Here is a 23,495-nt window from a genome sequence, read left to right as displayed (position 1 = left end):
GTGTTAAAGAAGAATGAGGTTAGTGAAACAAAAATTTTAATTTGAGCTATTCTAAAATATTCTTTTCACATAGAGAAAATTAAGCTACCTCTGATCCACTGGTAAATCATAGTTACCCAGGGCTTAATCCATGGTTTCCATTAAACAGTTAAGAAGTATGGCCCCTTGAGAGCTTGTTTGGAGGTCCTAGCAGGGGAGCGCAGCTACTCATATACCCTTGACTGAAGAGCAGTCCTCCTCTATCGGGGAAGGTCATCCTCTTTGACGGAGCGCGCAGCTTCGGGAGGGATGCACATGGAGTGGTGAGGGAGGAAGGGGACACCCACCTAGCCAGCCAGATCAGCCGAATCAACCCTGGCAATCAATGGGGTGACAGATTTCACACACACAGAACACAGGCAGCAACCTCTTCGACCTCTTCCTCTGCCTGCCTTTCCCCCTGCTTGTGCTCTCTCTCTCTGTGTCAAATAAATAAATAAAATATTTTTTAAAAAAAGTATGGCCCCACAAAAAAGGAGAACAACAGGCCAATATCTCTCATGATTATAGATGCAAAAATCCACAACAAAATACTAACAAATGGAATCCAACAATGTATTTAAAAAATCATACACCATGATCAAGTGGGATTTATTCCTGGGATGCAAGGATTCACAAAACAATCAATGTGATATGTCACATGAGTAAGAGAAAGGATAAAAACCATATGATCATTTTAATAGATGCTTTTTCACATTCAACAAAGTACAACATCCATTCATGAAATAAGGTCTCTACAAAGTAGGTCTAGAGGAACATATCTCAACATAATAAAGTCCTTAAATGAAAAATCCACAGCCAACATCATGCTTATTGGTGAAACACTAAGCACTTTTCCCCTAAGGTTAGGAACAAGACAAGGATGTCCACTATCACCACTTTTATTCAACATGGTATTGAAAGTCTTAGCACAGCAGTTAGACAACATAAAGAAATAAAAGGCATCCAAATTTGTAAGAAAGAAGTAAAACTCTCACTATTTGCAGATGACATGATACTATATAGAAAACCCTAACGATTCCACCAAAAAATTACTAGAACTGACAAATGAATTCAGTAAAGCCACAGTATACAAAATCAATGTACAGAAATCTGTTGTATTCCTATACACCAATAATGAAGCAGCAGAAATGAAATTGCACCAAAAACAATAAAATATCTAGGATTAAACTTAACCAAAGAGGTGGAAGACCTGTACTCTGAAAACTATAAAACACTGATGAAAGAAATTCTAGATGATGCAAAGAAATGGAAAGACATTCCATGCTCATGGATTGGGAGAACAAATATTATTAAAATGTCTATACTACCCAAAGCAATCTACAGATTTAATGCAATCCCTATCAAAATACCAACAGTGTTTTTCACAGAGCTAGAACAACAATCCTAAAATTTGTATGGAACCATAAAAGACCTCAAATAGTGAAAGCAATCTTGTAAAATAAAAGCAAAACTGAAGGTATCACAATTCCAGTTTTCAAGTTATAATCCAAAGCAGTAGTAATTAAAACAGTATGGTACTGGCACAAAAATAGACACATAGATCAATGGGATAGAACAGAAAACCCAGAAATAAGCCCACAATTATATGGTCAATTAATCTTTGACAAAGGAATGAATATCCTATGGGAAAAAGACAGTCTCTTCAACAAATGGTGTTGGGAAAACTGGACAGCCACATGCAAAAGAATGAAACCAGACCACTTTCTTAGACCATACACAAAAATAAATTCACAATGGATGGAAGACTTATACATGAGACAGGAAATCATAAAAATTCTTGAAGAGAGTACAGGCAGTAATCTGACATCAGCTGTAGCAGCATTTTTCCAGATATTTCTCCTAAGGCAAGGGAAATAAAAGCAAAAATAAACTTTTGGGATTATATCAAAATAAAAATTTTCTGCCCAGCAAAGGAAACAATCAACAAAACTAAAAGGCCACCTACAGAATGGGAACAGATATTTGCAAATGACATATCTGATAAAGGGTTAGTATCTAAAATATAAAAGAACTGATACAACTCAATACCCAAAAACCAAATAATCCAATTAAAAATGGGCAGAAGACATGGACATTTCTCCAAGACAGACAGATGGCCAATAGACACATGAAAAGATGCTCCATATCACTCATCATCAGGGACATGTAAATCAAAACTACAATGAGATATAATCTCATACCTATCAGAATGGCTAAAATCAAAAACACAAGAAACAATAGGTGTTGGTGAGGATGTGGAGAAAGAGGAACCTTCTTGCACTGTTGGTGGGAATGCAAACTGGTGCAGCCACTGTGGAAACCTGGAATATTTTTTTCCTCAAAAAATTAAAAATAGAACTACCTTACAATCCAGTAATTGCACTACTGAGTATTTACCCCAAAAATACAAAAACACTAATTCAAAGGGATACATGCACTCCTATGTTTATAGCAGAATTATTTACAACAGCCAAACTATTGGAAACAGCCCAAGTATCCATTGATAGATGAGTGGATAAAGAAGATATGGTGTATATATACAATGGAATATTACTCAGCCATAAAAAGAATAAAACCTTGCCATTTGCAACAACATGGATGGAGCTAGAGAGTGTAATGCTAAGTGAAATAAGTCAATCAGAGAAAGACAAATACCGTATGATTTCACTCATATGTAGAATTTAAGAAATAAATTAGCAAAGGAAAAAGAGAGACAGACCAAGAAACAGATTCTTAACTATAGAGAACTGATAGTTACCAAAAGGGAGATGGGGGGGGGATGGAGGAAATAGAGGATGGGGATTAAAGAGTACACTTACTATGATGAAAAAAATAAATGATATGATAGGGATTAAGGAGTGCACTTACTATGATGAACATCTGGTATTCTGTGGAAGTGTTAAATCACTATATTTTGCACTTGAAACTAATATTATACTGTATGTTAACTAACTGGAATTTAAATAAAAACTTAAAATGATAGGGGCGCCTGGGTGGCTCAGATGGTTAAGCGTCTGCCTTCGGCTCAGGTCATGATCCCAGGGTCCTGGGATCGAGCCCCACATCGGGCTCCTGGCTCAGCAGGGAGTCTGCTTCTCCTTCTCCCTCTGCCTCTCTCCCTGCTCATGCTCTCTCTCTCTCTCTCTGTATCTCTGTGTCTCAAATGAATAAATAAAATCTTTAAAAAAAAAAACTTAAAATGATAAAAAAAATAAGTAAGTAGATGATAACAAAAGAAGAAGAAGTATGGCCCCATAGATTAATTTGGCCAGAGACTTTCTTTAGCTAACATGATCATTCCTAGAGATGTGTCCCTCTGGGACTTTCAACTCTTCATCCAGATTTATGTTGTAAAGCAGGTTACATAGTACTTACGTCTTTACACACTAGACTGTCATTCTGTTTTCACCAAACCATAATTATTTATATGTATGTAACCTATAACTTTTCACATGCATCATCTCAATTAACTGCACAACCAATTATTTTGCTTCTGAGGAAACTAAGTCATCAGAATATTTAATTACTTGCTCAAGATCACATAACTAGAATGGTAACTGAGATACGGTATGACCCCGTTCTAACCCCATATCCTTTGCTATGGTTCCACCACAAAATAGCCGCCACCCACATCAACGAGCAAGTCTCTGCAGTTTTCATTTCTAAGCTTTTTCTGGGCGATTCCTTTGTGAAGAAAAGTCCCATTGCTCCAGAAAATACAGGATTTCCTAAAAGTCTTAGGGCTGTTTTAAGCTTTGAGAACCTCAAAATGTAAATGCTGCAAGCCTAAAAAATATCATTTAGTGTACTAATTTCGGAGGATATTTTAAAAGTATTTTTGGTGTACCATATGGTGGGGTACCATTACGTTGATAATGAGGGGCACTCTGCATGTGTGGGGACAGGGGATATGGGAAACCTTAGTACCTTCTGCTCAGTTTTTCTGTGAACCTAAAACTGTTCTAAATAATAGAGTATGTTTAAAAAAAGAAGCTTTAAAAATCATTTGAAATTTTCATTATTTAACTCTCTGACCCTTGTTTGGTTTTGGAAACTTTGAAGTAAAATTTTACCTTCAGGGTTTAGTTTCCATCAGTATTTGCCATCTTCCGTGAGAGAAACTAAAAAATTAAAATTAAAAAAAAAATGTGCTTTTCAAAATTCACAAAACTAAACCATTGAAAATGAAACACATATAATTGAATTTTCAATCTTGAAGCATTTATACTGCTGAAACAATTACAGTGTAAACCACACTAGGACATTTGGGTCTTGCTATATTGATTTTAGTAAGCTTTCAACAATGTTTATTTTATTTTATTTATATTTTATTGAGTAATCCTTTTTCCCACACTAAACCTAATCATTCAAATCCATGAATTGTTGATCTTTGTTTTTTCAATGCTTATACCAAAAATTAATCACAAATCAAGAATAGAAAAGGTTTTGTTTTGGTTTTGATTCCATTCTTAACCTATGACATAGGAACCTGAGGGTTGAATAAGTTTTGTTTTGTTTTTTTAAAGATTTTATTTATTTATTTGACAGAGAGAGACACAGTGAGAGAGGGAACACAAGCAGGGGGAGAGGGAGAGGGAGAAGCAGGCTTCCCGCGGAGCAGGGAGCCTGATGCGGGGCTCCATCCCAGGACTGTGGGATCATGACCTGAGCTGAAGGCAGACGCTTAATGACTGAGCCACCAGGCGCCCCTGAATAAGTTTTTATCCGTTTCATGCATGTATTATACTTAAGGAGGTACAACATCTTCTGTTACTTCCGTTGGCTGCCTTAAGTCAGTGTGAAAGACAGCCCCAGAATATAAAATGATGCCTGAGCAGAATATGTTGTAGTATTAATAATTAGTAAATGGACCAGGTTTATACTTCTTAATCATTTAAAGTTTTCATTTTGCCTTGAAGAGTTTTGTGACAATACATGAATAAAATAAAATTAAAAGCTAAAATCAATATAATTAATATAATATTAAAAGTAGCAGTGATTTTATTTAATTTCTGGGCATATCAAATAATTAATTCAACAACATTATTTAGCACTATTTGCCAAACCCTTTGTAGGTACACATTACATTTTGTATACCTTTTTTTTATCATCTTAACATAAATGCATAACATTTATGCAATTAAGTTTCCAGTGTTAAAATACAGAATGAGGTTAAACAAAAACAACTGAGCCTTTCTAGAATGTTCTTTCACATAGGGAGAGAAAGTAAAATTACCTCTGATCTATTGGTAGAGATTCAAACATAGTAGCTCAGGGAAGTATTTTGTAATTGACATTGTGTCATAAGTTAAAGGGCAGTGTTTTCCTTGGTGGTATGTAAAATAATCGGGCATTTTACAATCAACTGCCTTTTGGATTAGCTGAAATAACATGGGTAAAGATACTTGTAAATGTCTATATGCATGGAGGGAAGTTATGTGTACTTGGAACTCTTGGGATCTCATGTGTCTTATTTTTTATCACCATCCAAAATTTATCCCACTCGATGATATTCAATTTAGCATTTTCAAGTAGCAGTTTGGATATGCTATTGTCTTTAGGTGAATTAAAATTGTTTTCTAATGAGATTGTAAGTTCTGAAGGAGAGTAAAGGCAGGAAACATTTTTTTAATATGCTGGGCATCCAGCTTACAGTAAAATAATGGAACCAGAAGAGATCTTGCCAGATATTTTGGTCCATTCTTCCCTCCTCCTCCCCCACGCCGCCCCTTTTCAGGTAAGTTAATGACTCAACTTTCGTGGAAAGATTGCCTTTTATTTTGTAAGAAAGGATTTCCACATTTTTTTCACAGAAGATGTTTTGCAAGTCATTTAGGCTGATTAACTTATGAATGATAGGATTTGGCACCATTCTGAAATAAAGAACTTCTTTGTCTGGATTAGCAGCACTGACAGAAATGCTGCAGAAATCAGCCATTGTCAATTAGAGCTCAGAGCAACACAAATGGGAAGAGAGCACAAGCCAAGCCTTCAGACAAGTTATGGCTATTTCAGGGTCCCTGCCACGTCTGTCAGGCATCATGAAACCTAAGCACACTGAGTCCATGTGGAATGGATATGGTGAAATGTCAACTGTTCAAAACAGATGTTATCCATTTTTTTATATTTTTAACAGCATGTGTATTAGAACACAGTTTCAGATCTATCTGTTAAGAAAATGAGACGTGAAAATCAGTTCTAGTGAATGTATTGCATCTTTTCTCGCAAAGGAATATTTAAAGCTACCTCTCAGTGAATGAGCTGGGTAGCAACATACTTTGGTACTGAATTGTGGGATCGCTGAGACAAAGATTCATAATGTACTTTTGCATTGCAGCTGCATTATAGTTGCTGTTAGATGCATAAAACAAATGGAATGTGAGATCTTCATGGTAAGGAGGACTGACACTTTCACCAGCACACCAGTGTCTTAATCAGAAAGCATAAAATTGTCCTTCATTTTTGAGAAAGTCAGTATAAAATAGTTTTTGATAGCTTCTCAGTGGTAAAGAAAATGTGCTTGGTGAAAAAGGTATGTTTGGCGAGCTTAATAATTATTTGTCCATTCTCTATATGACTGGAAAATCAGAATGTGAAATATGAATCTGTTTTATGGTCATATATAAAACTTGAAAGACTACCTAAGACAGAAAGTAAGCATCTTCCATCAGAAAACTACCTAGTGTTCTTCAGTCTATCGAGAACTGAGGAACTAAAGTGAACTAACCAAAAAAAATTCACTGCATATTTTTTTAAGTCATTTTATTTAACAGTGTACCATTTCGAGGCGAGTTTTTTGTGTGAGGCTTAAGGAAAGTTAGTTGTTGGGTTTTTTTCCACTTAAGCTTGCCACAAAGGATAGAGAGCCTAATGACCTCTATAGTGATGTTATTTAGTAAATTTCATGAGCCACAAGCATGGTTGCAGACAATCAAGTACTTTGTGAAAAGTGTGAGAGATTTGTAAATGGAAGTGAAAAGCTGTTCCTTTCAAGCTGAATGATCAAACACATTTTTGGAGAAAAACAGTGGTTGAACAGGTGTTCAGTATTACGAACTTGTGATGTAAAGAATTCAACAGCTGAGTCTGGCAAAAATCCATGCATTAAATTCTTTGTTCTTACGAAGCAAAACTCTGCTGCAAAAAGTCAGCTCAAATTTGTGCTCTATGAACAATAAAGTATTGAAAAATACAGAAACTTATATAAAGAATATATAATTGGTCCGTCACTTCTACTTTCTTGTCTCTTACCAACATTTATAAGAATCATTTTCTTTCTTAACGTATCATTGCATTTTTATGTTATTTCTTTTTTTGAATGTTGCAAGATAGTATTTGATTTTCTTAATTCTGCTTTTCAGTAATGGTTAAAAAGTTTTTAGTAAGAAAAAAATAGACATTTAAACATGTTTGTTTGCCTTTTTATAAGGCAAATTTATATTAAAATTTTATATTATAACCACCACTTATGAATTAGATAGGAACCAGGTATTCTCATTTTAGAATAAATACTCTGCATGTATAGTAAACCAGTTGTAGAATTAGGAAGAAAACTCAATCTGTCTTCCAAATCAGTAATATATCCATGAGATCATTTGGCTTTGTAACTTTCTTAAACTTAATTTTGCTACTTGTTTAGAAAATAATGTCTGGTTCTGAATTTTGAATTTGGAGGAAAATAATTGCGAGTAATTTCAAAACCAGTGGCCTAAGGATCTCTTCCAAGCAGAGTAGCTAATCAGAGACATTTGAGAGTGATTCCCCAAAAGAGAAGAGAAAAAGTTACTTTATGTGAGGTTGGAATACATGCTTAGGCAATTTTAGCCAGGAATGTTGAGCCCTGAGTGTGGATGAGGCCAGCTTCCTGACTCCAGGTGTGACAGAACACAGCTGATCAAACAGGACAGAAATCTGACATCACTCTCTGTTTAACTTCAGCAGTCCAATGACCCATGCCCAATCAGGAAGCCAAAGAGAAGCTGGAGAAGGCATGTATAGGGGTACAGTTTCATACTAAGAATACTGCCATAAACATGGTTTATGAGCTTTGATTTGGTCATGTTTGGGCCCTAGAATGTATAGTTGTCCAACAGTGTGCCTAACAGGCTACATAGTTTATTAAAAAATTTAAAACCTTTTGAAAATGTGACCCTGCCTAGTTGGGGTCTGCTATCATTTTTAAGTCACCAAATAGTTCAAAGTATACTCATCTGGCCCCCAGTTCTTAAAATCCTAAAAGATTAAAGTGAACTGTATTACAAAGATTTTTTCTGTATGCCAGATTTTCAAGTGGGGACATGAAGGACCAAAACAATAGTGAGGGTGTTAAACAGCTCATCTTCAGACTACAGCTAGAAGGACCACCATCTAAGGTCAAATCTGTTGCTTTCACCTGGATTCTTCTCTTGCGCTACTATTGCTCTCCCATTCCATGTGCTTCTCAGACCCTACTACTCCAAAAAGGGCCACAATGCAGGTTGCTAGTCTAGGAAGGGATGGAATTGACAGAGGTGTAATATACAGAAGGGAAAGTTACAACCAAAGGTATAGCCTTTTTAAAAAATTTAAATTTTAGTTAGTTAACACACAGTGCAATATTGGTTTCAGGAGTAGAATTCAGTGATTCATCACTACATACAACACCCAGTGCTCATCACAATAAGTGCCCTCATTAATTCCCATCACCCATCTAGCCCATCCCCCGCCCACATCCAATTGGTTCTCTATCGTTAAGAGTCTCTTATGGCTTTCCCTCTCTCCTCTTTTTTCCCCCTTCCCATATGTTCATCTACTTTCTTGAATTCCACATATGAGTGAGATCATATGGCATTTGTCTTTCTCTGACTGATTTATTTCACTTGGCATAATACACTCTAGCTCTACCCACATCATTGCAAAGGGCAAGTTTTCATTCTTTCTGATGGCTGAGTAATATTCCATTGTATATATATATATACACACCACATCTTTATCCATTCATCAGTCGATGGACATTTGGTCTCCCTCCATAGTTTGGCTATTGTTGAAAATGCTGAGGGATAGCTTATTCTAAACAGGTATGTACAAAATCATGCCAACAATTAGCTATTTGTGAAACCATTTAACCATCTTATTTTGAAAGTACAGTTATTAATTACTAGTTACTTTATTAAATAATCTCATCCATTAAATTGATCATATCATTATGTCCACCTCAGCCATGAACTCCCAGGATCACATTGTACTTTGCTGCCATCAGAAACTGTACCATCTCAAAATTCACTGACTCAGACATTTAACTGAGACCCAAGTTTCTAGTCATAAGGTTACATCCCTCCATTTCTCTAGACACACATCTTCATATAAGAAGTAGCCATAGGCAGTAGTTAGTAGTAATGTTTTCCTGCCTCCTTTCATGAATGTGGAAGCCCTTGTGTACCCCTATTTTTAAGAAGTGAAATAGATTTGGGTCCCGTGCCTGGAATACTTTTATTATTCTGCTTCTAGACCTGAACTCAGCATGCTCATAACTTAGCTTCATTGTCCTTTGGATTCTTTCTCCTAGGATTTTTATAGTTCAGGTCTTACATTTAGGTCCTTAATCCATTCTGAGTTAATTTTTTTAATATGGTAAAAGTAAGGGTCCAACTTCATTCTTTTTGCGTGTGGATATCCAATTTTCACAACACTATTTGTTGAAAAACTGTCCTTTCCCCCACTGAATGGTCCTGTCAAAAACCATTCGACAAAATAAATACCCAAGGGTTTATATCTGGGTCTCTATCCTATTCCATTGGTCTACATGTCTGTTTATAAGTCAGTACCTCACTCTTCTAATTACCATTGCTTTGTAGTAAGTTTTGAAATGAGGATGTCTGAGGAGTCCAACTTTGTTTTTCTTTTTCAAGATCATATTGGCGGTTCAGGGTCCCCTGAGATTCCATGTAAATTTTAGGATGAATTTATTTATTTCTGCAAAAAAATTATCGGGATTTTGATAGCGATTGCATTGAATCTATAGATCACTATGGGTAGCACTGACATCTAAACAATATTAAATCTTCCAATCTGTGAACACGGATATCTTTACATTTATTTGTGTCTAATTTCTTTACCAATGTTGTACAGTTTTCATTGTACAAATCTTTTACCTCTTTGGCTTAAAGTTCATTCCTAAGTATTTCATTCTTTAGATGCTATTGTAGTTGGCACTGTTTTCTTAATTTCCATTTCACATTGTTCATTATTAGTATATAAAAACACAATGGATTTTTGCATGTTGATTTTGTGACCTACGACGTGGCTGAATTCAGTTATTCTACCAGTGTATTGTAAAATTTAGGGCTTTCTACATATAGGATCATGTCATTTGTGAACAGAGATAATTTTTTTCTTCCGTTCCAATTTGGATTTTAAAATTCTTTTTCTTGGGGTGCCTGTGTGGCGAGTTGGTTAAATGTCCAACTCTTGGTTTCAGCTCAGGTCGTGATTTCAGGATCGGGAGATCAAGCCCCTCGTGGGGCTCAGCACGGAGTCTGCTAGAGATTCTCTCCCTCTTCCTCTGCCCCCCCATTCGCACACACTCTCTCTCTTTCTCTCTCTAAAATAAATAAATAAATCTTTAAAAAAATAAAATTTCTTTTTCTTTTCTAACTGGACTTAGGAAGTCCAATTGGCTAGGACTTCCAGTACAATGTCAAATAGAAGTGGTGAAAGCAGGCATACTGGTGTTGCTCCTGATCTTGGAGGGAAAATTTCAGTCTTTCATCATTGATTATGATATGAGCTATAAGTTTTTTCTATGTGGCTTTCATTATGTTGAAATAGTTTCCTTCTATTCGGAATTTGTTGAGTTTTTTTAAAAAAAAATCATGTACAGGTGTGACATCGGGGTGACTCAGTCAGTTAAGCGTCTGCTTTCAGCTGAGGTCATGATCCCAGGGTGCTGGGATCGAAGCCCACATTGGGCTCCCTGCTAAGCGGGGAGCCTGCTTCTCCCTCTGCCTGCTCCTTCCCCTGCTTGTGCTCTCTCACTCTCTCTGACAAATTAAATAAATAAAGGGTATTCGATTTTGTTAAATGCTTTTTGTGTATCAACTGACATACTCTTATGGATTTTTACCTTCATTCTCTTAATGTGATATATTGCACTTACTGATTTTCTTATGTTGAACTATCCATACGTTCTAGGAATAAATCCCATTTTGTCATGGTGTATAATCCTATTCAATTTGGTTTGCTAGCACTTTGTTGGGAATTTTTACATCAATATTCACAAGCAATATTGGTCTACAGTTTTATTTTTATGTAGCGTCTCTCTAGCTTTGGTATTAGAATCATGTTGCCCTCATAGACTGAGTTTGACAATGTTAGCTATTTAATTCTTTGGAAGAGTTTCAGGAGGATTATTGGTAATTCTTCTTTAAATGTTTTGTGGAATTCACCAGTAATGCCATCTAGTCCTGGGCTTTTATTTGTTGGGAGCTTTTTGATTGCTGTTTCAATTCCCTGGCTAGTTATGGATCTGTTCAAATTTTCTATTTCTTTGTGATCCAGTCTTATTAGGTTATGTGTTTCTAGAAATTTACCCATGTCATCTAGGTTATCCATTTTGTTGGCATACAACAGTGCATAATATTCTCTTACAATCCTTCTTATTTCTGTAGAATTGGTTGTTATATCCCTTCTTTTATTTCTGATCCAAGTTACTTGAGTCTTATTTTTTTTTCTTTGTCAATCCTGCTAAAGGTTGGTCAATTTTATTGATTTTTGAATAGCCAACTCTTGATTTCATATACTTTCTCTATTGTTTTCCTATTTTTTTTCCCTGTAGGAAATAGATGTGGTTTCTTCATTAATTCATTGGTTATTAACAGGTGTGTTGTTTAATTTCCACATATTTGTGAATTTTCCAGTTTTCCTTCTGGTGTTGATTTCTACTTTCATTCATTGTGTTTGGAAAACATACTTTGTATGATTTCAATCTTTAAAAAAATATTTAGACTGGTTTTGTGGCCTAAAATATAGTCTATCCTGGACAATGTTTCATGTGTACTTGAGAAAAACGTATATTCTGCTGTTGTTGGGTGGAATGTTTTGAGAGGACTTTTGTATATCCATGTATTTACTTAAATTTGGGATATTTTTAGGCATTATTTATTCAAATAATCTCTCTGCCCCTTTCTCTCTGTTTTCTTCTGTGACTCCCATAATGCCCAAATTGATCTGTCTCTCTCTCTCTTTTTTTTTTTTCATTGCTTAGATTCAATAATTTTAAATCACCTGTCTTCAAGTTCAAATTTATCCCTCTAGTGAAATTTTCAATTCAGCTATTATACTTTTCAGCTCCAGAATTTCTATTTGGAGATATATATACACACAAAGATATATAGAGAGAAATTTTATATATATGTTATACATATATAATAATTTATATTTATTATAAATTATAAAGGAAAACACAGAAAATTAAAGGAAATAAGGAAAATGATATAGGAACAAATATGATATCATTTTCCTTATTTCCTTTAATTCTTTGTGTTTTCCTTTAGCTTTTGAACATACTTAAGACAATTGTTTTAAAGTCTTTTCCTGGTAATTCTGACACATTTGTTCCTTCATGGATGGTCTGAGGATTTATTTTGTTCCTTTGAATGAACTGTGTTGCCTTGTTCCTTGGTATGTCTTGGGATCTTTTGCTGAAAAGTGGGCATTTGAAAAAATATCCACCTCTCCTAGTATTTCCAGATTGGTTTGGAAGACCTCCCCTAGTTAATAAGATCCTGTCATTCCTATTGGAATCAGCCCAGGGTGAAGGTATAAGGTCTCTTTGGGTCTTTTCTGGGCATGTGTCCTATCTGGGCCTGTGTGTATCCTTTTTAAAAATTCCCCGTGTTCATGGCTGTTTTTAAATGTCTTAATTTCTCAGAGTCTCAATCCAGCTTCTCTTTGGAGGCATAGATGTTTTATTATATTCCTCTGCTTGTAATCTCTTGCCCCCATGTATCTGTGAATCTACAGTCCCCCACCCCACAATGCCTGCCACTGCCTTGCATAGTTTTTGCCACCTGAGATCCAGACTCTGCCATAATTTCCTGTCTGAGCTCTGATTCAGGTGAGATAGAAATCAGTCTCTCTTAGGTAGCCCACCGACAGGCTAGGGTGTTTCAAATAATTTCCATTCTGCCTCTTCTGGCCAAGGGAAGGAACTGGGAATTGGTCTGCTTCCTCCTGACCACACTGTGCCATTGTCAGGAACGGGGTGGGACAAGAGAAAGTAAAACTGCCAGGAAATTTCCTGAAGTTTTTATTGTGACTTTTTCTTGCTTCTTTGCTATAGATCTCTGAACTGGTTTCAAGAGCTCCTATAAAGTTATATTAGTTAGTCTATAGTTGTTTATTTAATGTTTCCATGGGGGAGCAAGTGTTTGGAACTTCTGAGTCCACCATCTTGGTAATGTCTCCATGCTTTCTGATGAGAAGTCAGCTGTTACTATTAATGAAGTTTCATGATGAGTCATGTACAGCTTTCAAGCACAGTTTGCAATTTTCAACATTCTCTGTCTTTCACCATTTGACTATGACCTGTCTAGGTGTGTATATCTGAGTTTATCCTACTTGGAATTCATTAAGATACATAAATATGTAGGTTAAAGTTTTACATCAAATTTGAGAAGTGTTTGTCATTATTTCTTCAAATATTCTTTCTGCCCTTTCTCTCTCTCCCCTTTTTCCATATCCCATATATGTAGGATGGTATGCTTGATGGTGTTTTATAGATCTCTGAGGTTGTGTTCATTTTTCTTCATTCATTTTCTTTTGTTTCCTCAGACTGAATAATCTGATTGGCCTATCTACATGTTCACTGAGTCTGTCTTCTGCATGCTCAAATCTGCTGTTGGTCCCATGAAGTGAATTTTCCATTTCAATTATTGTACTTTTCAACTCCAGAATTTCTAATGATTCTTTTTTTATATGTAATTTCAATCTCTTTATTAATATTCCCTACTTCCCAAGATATGGTCTCAAACTTAATTGTTTAGGCATGGTTACCTTTAGTTCCTGGAACATATTTTAATAGCTAATTTAAAGTCTTTATCTATTAAGGCCAAGATGGTACAGACTTCCTTAGGGTCCAGTTTTATTGACTGTTTTCTTTCCTTGGTTATATTTTTTGGTATACATTCCTTTTTCTTTGTATATCTCATAACTTCTTTGAGAAAGAAACTTAGTATTTTAAATAATATAATGTAGAAACTCTGGAAATCAGATTTTCCCCATCTCAGGGGTTGTATTTTTGCTATTTGTTGCTGTTTTTGCTATTGTTTGTTTGTTAGTGACTTTCTTAGACTAATTCTATAATGTCTATATTCTTTGTCAGTGTGACCACTAAGATTTCTGCTCAGTTACCTCACTGATCAGCTAATGAGTTGACAGAGATTTCCTTAAATTCCTTGCACCATTAGGTTTCTCAGCCTTTGGTGAGGTGTTCTGTGTGTGTTTTATGGCACACATCAGACATTCCAATAGTTTACAACTTTACCCTTCATTTCTGCTTGTGTAGAGCCTCAAGGTCAGCCAGAGGTGAGCATTTAGGGCTATCTCAGGTCTTTTCTGACCATGCCATGGTCCTGCACTTACGTGTGGCATTTCAGATCCCTACAAATATGTTGGAGTTTTTCAAAACCCTCTGTGGATATCCCATTTTTAAGATTTTCCTTTTAATTATGTTTTGGCCAGCCTCTTATTTGTCCCAACTAATATTACCATCTCAAACAGCTTTTATGTTAAATAGTTGCCACTGATCTTTTTTATGACATGCCCTGAGAATAGGACTTTCCTTAGTGAGGGAACCCTGAAGTAAAGACAAGCCTTTGGAGTTTTTCTTAGAAGTTGCCTTTCAAGGCAAATTGCAACCATTCTGTTGGAATGGGGGTTTGGGAGGAGCTCCAAACCCATTCTTCCCCTCCTAGGCTGCAGGTTTTCCCAGAAACATGGTTTCAAGATTACTACCAAGCTGGGGAGAGAGAGGTGAGAATAGGGAAAGTTTCTAAATGCCAGAAAACTCACTGTTCTTACTGAGATTCAGCCATTTTTCTTGCATAAACACGATGAGTTATAAGCTTTTCATTAAATTATACAGTTTTGAAAAAATTACTTTTGCCAATTTTTGCTAGTGTTCTCATTCTTGTTATAGAAGATTCCAGAAGTGTCCTCCCTCCTCTAGTCTTAAACTAAATGTGGGCATTTGAGATCATCACTGATGCACTGACTCTGTAAGTAACAACAACACAGTTTGAATTGTGCACATCAGTTATTCTCTATTCTAGAAGCACAATACCTTCAGAGCTTTAAAAAATATATTTTTATGCAAGAGCCCCATCGTCATTCTATATATTGAGAGTGAGGCCTAGGCATTCATATTTCTAAAAAAATCACTCCAGGTGGGGCGCCTGGGTAGCTCAGTCAGTTAAGCATCTGACTCTTGATTTAAGCTCAGGTCATGATCACAGAGTCCTGGGATTGGGCTCCGTGCTCCATGGGGAATCTGCTTGAGATTCTCTCTCTCCCTTTCCCTCTACCTACCACCCCCACCCCCCGCATGTGTGCCCTCTCTCTCTCTAAAATAAATAAATCTTTAAAAAAATTACTCCAGGTGACTATAATGTGAAACCAAATTATGTATTTTGAATCCCACAACATAAAATAGTATCTTAATATTTCTGAGGCTCCTAATTTGCCAAAGGAATGAATGCATGAATGAAAGTGGTTTTAATGATATAAATAAACATAGATTTATTATCTAATAATAATCAAGGATGTATTGTAAAACCCAACTCATTCTTGTTTGGGTTTTTTTTTTTATTTTTTTTTTTTAAAGATTTTATTTATTTATTTGAGAGAGAGAGAGAGAGCACATGAGAGGGGGGAGGGTCAGAGGGAGAAGCAGACTCCCTGCTGAGCAGGGAGCCCGATGCGGGACTCAATCCCGGTACTCCAGGATCATGACCTGAGCCGAAGGCAGTCACTTAACCAACTGAGCCACCCAGGCACCCTGGGTTTTTTTTTTTTTAAAGATTTATTTATTTATTTGACAGAGAGAGACACAGTGAGAGAGGGAACACAAGCAGGGGGAGTGGAAGAGGGAGAAGCAGGCTCCTCGCCGAGCAGGGAGCCCGATGCGGGGCTCGATCCCAGGACCCTGGGATCATGACCTGAGCCGAAGGCAGACGCTTAACGACTGAGCCACCCAGGCGCCCCTCTTGTTTGGGTTTTAAACAGGACTGAACATGTAGTAAAAATATTGCTGAGTTATGTATATTGAATATATTCATAAGAGTGAATGACGTGTGGAATCAAATAAATTTCAAGTGGTTATTCCTTAAGTTGATATTTTGTTGTGCAAACTATTGGTAAGATATACATTCTCAAAATATTAGAAAATATAACACTAGGAACAGCTATTATCATATGCCAGGCACCTTGTTATATGTCTTACATGTATCCTTTTAACAGCCCTCAAGAGATAAATACTACTATTAGCTCCATTTCACAGATGATGAAACGGAAACTTAGCAAAGTTATGTAGCTTGCTCAAAGCCTTATAGCTAATAATGATGAAACTGGGATGGGCCCCCAGGTATTTTCACTATATGGCTTAAATTCTTAAACCTGTGGTTCTCAAACTTCGGTGTATATTGGGGTCACCTAGAGATATGTATGGATGCTGGCTCCCACCACCATACATTTTGATTTAATTGCTTTGAGGTCCAACCTGGGCTTAGAGAAGGTTAAAAATTCCCCTTGGAATTCTAATGTGCAATACAGTTTGAGAACTACTGGCTCAAAAACTATATTTTCTACCTTCCTAAGGAATTTTTTTTAACGTAAGAATGCTTAGAAAAATTACTTACCTCAAAATATCCAGATGTTCACTTGGTTTCTGTTTTTACATGAAATGCACTTTTACAAAGTGAAATTTACATCTAAAAGCTTATCTTTTTTATATGAAAATTGTTCAGTCCAATTTATGCAATAAAAGGAAGCTGGAAATCCCATAAATGCAGGATGTGGGAGTACTGGCTGTATAGTAATTCACTTAGAAAAGATATAGGGATTTGGGCAGACTTCAAAGCTTAATGTGAACAAATAAGGGTAATGTAACTGCTGCAGTAGCACGTGTGCTTGGCCACACTAGCAGAAGTACTGTGTCTACTTCATGAAAGGTAAGCATTCCAATGCGCTCTGCTCCAGTCAGACCACATCTGGAATTGTGTTAAACTCTGGGTGTGTTTTAAGAGAAACTTTGATAAAAGAGAGAGGAGACCTAGGACAATCATTGCATGTGAAAATTAGTTAAAGGTACACATCACAGAAGATGAGGGAGACAAGATATCTGGCTTCAAATATTAGAACATGCATGAAAATAAGGATTGGTTGCAGTTCATATGTTATAGTTCAGGTTCATTATGAGTTAAATAGACTCTTACCTGTCACACTGAGATATTAACCACATATTTACAGAAAAATGTGATGTAATAGACCCAACAAGTAAACTTAGAAAACAGTCTCTCTGTAAATGGGAGACTCTTGGGTTTTTTAGAGTATAGTATTTCATATAAACTTTTTTTTCTGTCAAGATTATGGTCTCAGGTGTTGTGCTTAGCCTGGTCCACACAACTTGCTGTTTGGAGGCATCTGACTGGATCTTAACCTGAAATTGTTTCACTCATTTTAATCTTTGTGTTATTGAGTACAAGTGGGAAAAAGTTCTAAATATATTTAATATTAAAAATTAAATATATATACATATATGCATATATATGCACACAGATTTATATAATAGCTATTTTATGATATACATTTGTTCAGCTCTTTTACTATACGCCTTTTTCAAAGACATCATTGGTTAAGAATGTCATTTCATTAACTCTGTAAACCTCTGGATACACACTAGTTTCTCACAATTTAGACCTCCTCATTAATAGAATATTATATCTAAAACAGAATCAACATAATAAAATGGAAAAATCACAGTTCTCTGTGATGTTTAAGAAAATTATCTTAAATTAGGTTAGACAAGTAGAGAAAATCAGAACCATTAGATGTATTCTCTTTATTTTTTTGTGATTTAATTTGATAAAGCTACCCTCAAAGTACAGTGCATTTGCAGCTATGTAAATCTACACTATGAGGACTGAATCATTTATTTTACCTGAAATTAATTTACTTTTCCTTCAGTTCAGAATGAAAAAGGTAATAAATGATACCTAACTTTGATTTTTGAAGAACTACATTTGAAAGTGTAAGGTAGTTCTAAGTCAGTAATTTGTTTTAAGCTGTGGGACTTGTTAACTCCTAGAAACAGAACAAGGATCTTACTGTGATAGAGCCACACAAACAGTCTATTCTCCTTGTGTATATATGTTGTATTTAGAATTTTAAAAGGATTTGATAGAATGAATATACTTTTAGGACAAGATTTGCCTGTTCAGTCTTGGTTTCTCTGACATGCCGTTCTAACATGAATGTAGCATTTTTGGAATTTTTTATATGCAATGTGCTATTTTTAAATCTTTTTCAAATACTGTTTTATGCATTGTATGGTTTCTGTATGGCACAAAACTGTTTTTTATAGCCCTTCTGGTTAAAAATTTTTGTTCTTAAGTCATGTTACGCTTGCCTTGTATGTGCTTTAAAGTTGCATTATGTATATCTCACCTCATCAGAAAACTGCCAGTTCTTTTTGCTGGAGGCAAGAGAAGGAATTTCATACCCATTAGTTTAATTGCTCTATACCAAAACATCCAATTTTCTGTTTTATTCATTAATCTGTAAATAAAGCCGTAATACTTTCCTATTAGTTGAATTTTAACCAAAAGTATTTTGTTACTTTACATTTTTTGTCCTATTTTGTGTGTTTGACTTAATTTTGGTTAATTTGAACGTGACACCTTTTCCTACTTATTCACCCATTCCAGCTTTACTTTAATAACAGTATAAAGGTGTTTCATATTCTTTCTTTCAATTACTGTTTTTGTTTGTCTCATGAACTGTCATTGGCAAAATAGCTTCATCTCTTTGGAATTATTAGCCCTCTAAATTATGAGGAGTCTTCTGACTATTTATAAATTAGGTCTAATCTGGTAAACATAATTGTTGGCACTTCCAAAAGTCTAAGCACACAGTGTATAGCGAAAATGGGAAATCAGGAAACATAAAGTCAATTTTTAGTTTTGTCACTAACTATTCATGAACCTTGACCCTTCCCATGTGTAAAATGGGGATTTCATGCCTCCCGAAGGCAGAGCTGTGAGGATCCGAGGAGATACCTATGTGGAAGTCCTTTGTAAACTGCAAAAAGCTAGATTGTTGTCATTGTTATTACTATTATTATTCTAATTGGGGGTTTTTGCATTAAAGATGAAAATTTGAATTGTGCACAACCAGTATCGCACCAGTGGCGAATTGGCAAAAACTAGTTTTTTAAGATATGTGAGAAGGTGGAAAATATGTTGAATTTGCCCAGTCGTTTAGCATTAGTGAAAGACAGTTTTGGCAGAATAATTACTTTTTCCATCCTCAAATATACTGTCTCCCTTTCCATAGAAACTATGTGAAGCAAGATGTCATATGTTTAGAATCTTTAAACCTAAAAAGTAAAAAGAGAGAGAGAGAGAAGTCTCACCTTCCAAACAAATAAACAAACTTTGGCAGGACCTGTGGACTTGAGTCTAACATTTCACTGTCCCACAGATTGTAAACATTACAAGACCTCGGTGAGCCATGCCCATGATCTCATTGCGACTTTGGCTTCCTCTATCTCATACCATGCACCTTAGGAAGTTCTTGGAGCAGAAGCAGATGTGATCACTTTTGTTATTTCTCCCAGTATGGCCCCAGTGCTGTGACTCACTGTCTACTGATAAAGCAGTGAGACAACCAGGAAGTCACTAGACTATGGGGTTGAATTGGCCTTACCCATTTATATTCCTTTTACATAGTTACATTATTAATACATAATTAATGCTTTTGGCTTTTTAGTATTTGTGACTGTGGCCAAGTATCTTAAAGTCATGGTCCCCTCATTATTTTTATTTTTTCACAATTAAGCAAACATTTATTGGAAGTCTGCCGTGTGACAGACACCAGACCCCATATCCCAAATGAGAGTCAAAGAACAAGACCAGGCAGCTCTGTTCTTGAAGAGCTCACAACTTAATGGGGAAAGGACCCAGTAGAAAACAATCATCATAGAATGAAAAGTGTGGCTACAAGATGCCTTTGGTTTTAAATGGCCAAAGCGGATTTTAGGCCCGGTTGATTCAGCAGCTCAACAATAATCAAAGACCCAGGCTGTTTTCCTCTTTCTGCCATTCTCAGTGTGACCTGTAATTAGTCCTTATAACTTCCAGAAGATTCCTAGGAGACATCATCTCAGAACTCTCTGGCCATAATTGGGCCATATCTAGCCCACCCCTAAACAAATAATGGCAGAGGGAATGAGACTTAGGTGATAGGCTTAGGCCAGTCAAGATCTACCTCTGGGGTATAGAGGCACTTTCTCCAGGTACTTCTATCTGAGAGAGTTAGATACCCGAACAAAATCAAGCCTTGGCAAATAAAGGAGAATGAGGGAATGGATTTTGGAGAAAAGCATCTACAGGAATGTGGAGGGGAAGGAGTGAACCATACTGAGAAGGGCAGTGGGGGTGGATTTTATGGAGGAAATATTATTTAAGCCACTATTAAAAGGAGTCAGTTTTCAGGGCTCCCAGTAGGAGTTTCTAGGACTTTAGAAGGGCATCCGGGTAAAGAAAATGACGTAGCCAAAGATGTACAACAACATGGCACTTAAGGGAACACCAGTAATCCTAGAAGCTGCAATATAGTTTATATGAAAGGGTACACTGGGAAATATGACCAGAGGGTGAGGTCGAGCCAGATTGGGAAAATACTTGAATCATGCTAATGATTTAAACCTCATCCAGAAGGAAATGAAGCCAGTAGAGCATTTTAAGAAGTCTGCCATCCTTTAGTCAATGTCTCTCTAGTCTCTTTGGAGATCTGACAGTCAATCTCAAGTCGATTCCTCAGAAGGGCCTGTGTTAACACTTCCCCTAGAGTCTTCCATGTTTATAACAGTTTTATACTTGAAGGTCATTTTGGCTGGATATTAGAACATTGATTCACATTTTCTCTTGAGGTTGTTTACATAAGTTACTCCCTTTCCCTCTGCATAAAAACATTGCTACTGAAAAGGCTAAAGATAATATCTTTCCCTGAGAAGTGATCTGGTCTTTTTCCCTAGATGAGCAAATAATTTTTTTTCTTTTTTATTAATGTCCAGCAGTTGTACTAGAATATTTCTCTACGTTAGCACATTCTGGGCAAATTTCCCCAGGTATATAGGGCAACTTTCGAATATGCTGTCAGGTTTATTTTTATTTCAGGAAAGAGGTTTCTTGAATCATAGTTTTAAAAATTTGCTCTATTATATTGCTTTGTTTCCTTCTTAGGGACTCACTATATGTATGTTACTTTCTCTGCCTAGTTTATGAATTTTTTGTTAGCTTTCCCCCATCATTTCAGACTCTTCACATCTTCTATGTATTTAAAGATATTACCTATTATGTTTACTCGTTTTTGCATTTCTTCTAATTTACTCTTCATTTTCAAAATGAATTTTTCTTTCATTTCTAATTCTTTGTGGATGGGTTTCACCTGCCTTTAAAAACTGGGGTTGTTTTTTTTTTTTTAGTTATTCTGCTAATTTATGAGCTTTATTAATTCTAATTGATATTTTCCTTTCATTGCTTCTGTGATTTTCTTTCAGCTAATTCTCTTTCTTATAATAACTCTTCACCTAATTTATGAGCTTTGTTAATTCTAATTGATATTTTCCTTTCATTGCTTCTGTGATTTTCTTTCAGCTAATTCTTTTTCTTATAATAACAAAAAGACTACGGTGGAAAATCACCATAGTCTTTTTGTTTTGCTCATTTTTAAGTGAAATAAGTTCTCATGGTGTTTTAGGAGGGAGATGTGGTCCAGAGTTGCATTTCGAATTTCATGCTTCTCAAGATCCCACTTCTGTTATCTTCCCAAGGATAGAGAGTAGACTCAGACTCCTTTGCTCCCCTCCCCTCTTTTTGCCTGGACTCCATCATTCCTTCAACCCATTGTCCTTGCCTTGCTCTGTTTGGAGGCAACTCCCAGGAGTTTCTGCTTGGTATGAGGCTTTAACCCAGAAGGAGCCTTCAGTTGGTAGTATTGCAAATGCATAGAACTCAGACCACAGCATGCTCCAGCACTGTCAGACCTGGGGGCATTTCAGCCTTATCCTTTAATCAGAGCCTGGTAAGTCCATTGTGCTGCTCCTCAGCTTTCCAGAGCTTTCCAGGGAGACCTAATGGCAGTCTAGGCTCCCTGGTTCTATGGCCTTCACAAGTCCTTCTGCCTTCTCTCTGCAGATTTCTGGTTTCTTAGACCGTGTAGCTTTGGTAGTTTGTCCCAATCTGCTTGTACTCGGGGGTCCATAGAGGTATCTTGTCACCTAGCATTTCTATGTCTTTTGTTTTGCTGCCCCTAGTTTCTCTGTTTCTTAGGGAGATACAAAGAATATGCCACCATCATCTTCCTGGAATTCCTCCAGTCTTTCTTGAGGAAAAAAAACCTTGTTTTGTAATTTCATAGCTGACAAGTGTATTGGTTTACTGACACAAATAATATCATTTTGAAAAGTGGAGTTTTGGGGCTACACTTTTGAAGTTCCCTGAAATTCTAAAAGCCATTGTTTTTGCTTTTGAGTTTACATGTGCATCTGGACCAAGGATGTGGCTAGGATTATGAATTTATTTCATCTGGACCAAGTGTGTGGTTGGGATTCACATAATTGCAGTATTGTGTGGTGGCTTTGGGGTCAGGCAGACATGGATTCAGATCCCACTCTGCCATTTATTATTTCACTTGTCACATATTAATTTATTTCTCTAATGTTTTCCTCATCTACAACACGGAAAGAGTACTACAACAACTACCACTACTACTAAGTGCTTCAAAAGAGCAATTTGGATTAAATTATGTGGGATATTTGACTGAAGGTTAATAAATTAACTCTTATAATCTTTTGACTTGGTTGCATCCTAGTGCACAGAAGTGTAATAAGGTGGCAGTGTAGAATACCACTGAAAGTATAATCATTCCTTTTGTTTGATGTAAAAGGCTTTATTGTAGAATTTTAGGGAAAATGGCAAATATTTTCAAAATAATTTTTATTAATACATCAGAAGTGAAAGTATGTCCTAGCAGAGATTGTATTTAAATGTGGTACTGAGAACAAGGCCAGTAATAATGCTCACACACTTCCCATAGCAATCAGGAGAGGCAACGTGTTATGGAAAAGATACTTTCTACTTAACATTTGGGAAGAACCTGACTGGGGTCTGTCCTTCACCATTCACTAGAACTTTGGTTTGGTTTGTTATGTCCTTGGT

General features: G+C 36.2%; 1 protein-coding gene across 6 annotated transcripts in view; it reads left to right on the top strand.

Annotated features, from left to right (window-relative positions):
• Positions 1-23,495, top strand: part of ARMC4 (armadillo repeat containing 4) — a 187,099-nt gene that overhangs the window by 101,793 nt on the left and 61,811 nt on the right. The gene's annotated exons all lie outside the window — the stretch shown is intronic.

The sequence above is a fragment of the Phoca vitulina genome, unplaced genomic scaffold (genome assembly GCF_004348235.1).
Source record: "Phoca vitulina isolate PV1807 unplaced genomic scaffold, GSC_HSeal_1.0 scaffold88, whole genome shotgun sequence".
Lineage (NCBI taxonomy): Eukaryota > Metazoa > Chordata > Mammalia > Carnivora > Phocidae > Phoca > Phoca vitulina.
This window is presented reverse-complemented; position numbering and strand designations above follow the sequence as displayed.